Below are 1589 nucleotides of genomic sequence, written 5' to 3' on the forward strand. Positions count from 1 at the left end.
TCACTATATCTTAATAACCTATCACTATATCTTAATAACCTTTCATTATATCCGAATAACCTATCACTATATCTTAATAACCTTTCACTATATCTTAATAAATTTTCACAATATCTTAATAACGCCGGTACTGTGAGTTTATAGAATTTATCAAGTTATTTATCACCACACAACTTTATTTTTTTCTTAATGATGATGGTGATGATTGTATGGTTTGTGATAAGAGAGCGATGATGGTGATATGATAATGACGATGATGATGGTGATTATGTTGATGTTAATTAGAGGATGACTATGATGTTAATGATTGATAATAAGAATGGAAATAATTATGAAGATAGCGATATGATAATAACAGTAATTAATAAGAAAAAAAATAGTGATAATGATGAGGATGGTGATTCAATAATAATGATTATGATAATTAAAATTGCAATAATGCTGTTGATAATGACGAGGGTTATGATAATGTGATAATGGTGGTAATTATGATGATAACAATAATAACATCTATAATAATGGTAATTGTGTCATCGATGATAATAATAAGAGAGATAACAATAACAAATCAGTTTGCGTTTTTTTTTTGTTTTTTTTTTTTTTTAATTATCCTCCAAAATTCAAATTATTCGACATGTACATTTTTATTTTCATTTTTCAATTATCCAGTATTATCACCACTATTTTTTTTTTTTCGCGCTTGTACCTATTAATGTACATTAGAGTCTACATTTTTTTTTTTTTTTTTTTTTTTTTTTTTTGATAATAACATCGACCTTTGACCTGTGTTATAATAACAATGATTCTTTAAGATACATGTGTTTAAGTTTTTTTGTTTTTTTTGTCGTTGTTTTTGTTATTCTTATTAATGGCCTTTAGAATATCTTTTAAGTGTTTCGTTGTGAACAGGTTTTTTTTTTATCTGCCTTTGTTTTATCTTCGTTTTCTTGTTCTTGGTTAATTTTATCTATGGTTGTTTCTCTGGGTTTTCTATTTTTTTCCTTCGTTTCATTTTTATTTTGTTTGTTTGTTAGTTGGTTGCGCAGCGTAATTCCTTTACACCCCCCCTCTCCTTCCCCAACCCGCCTCTATCTCTCAGTGAAAATTTTGGGCCTTCATCACCCCCCCTCCCTCTCCCCATCCTCCCCCTCTCCCTCCGCCTCCATCTCCCTCTCCTCTCCCCCTCCCCATCCCGCCACCCGCAGGAGCAGACCAAACCCCCAATAAACGAATTATTCAACATTGACATACACGAGCAACCCAAAATCGCAACCGCTAATTCCGTCATCATTTATTCAACCCGTAATTATGGTTCCATTAACTAACATCCCAACACGATGCGGGGTTATATAGTCGTTTCAGATGGCCGTTTTGTAATTCTTAACTCGCTGTTGATACGCCACTAAGGACCTTAGCTGTTGATGTGATAGATTACTTTAAATGATCATTCAATTGGTGGTAATCAGTCAATAGTGATAAATAAGTAAATAGTGTGAGTGTAAGTATGTGATGTTTCAAAAAGAGTGTATGGTAATTATGTTGGAAAGGTAGGGGGGATAATACTGGTTAATTACGTTGAGTTGCTTATT

The sequence above is a fragment of the Penaeus chinensis genome, chromosome 35 (assembly GCF_019202785.1).
Source record: "Penaeus chinensis breed Huanghai No. 1 chromosome 35, ASM1920278v2, whole genome shotgun sequence".
NCBI lineage: Eukaryota > Metazoa > Arthropoda > Malacostraca > Decapoda > Penaeidae > Penaeus > Penaeus chinensis.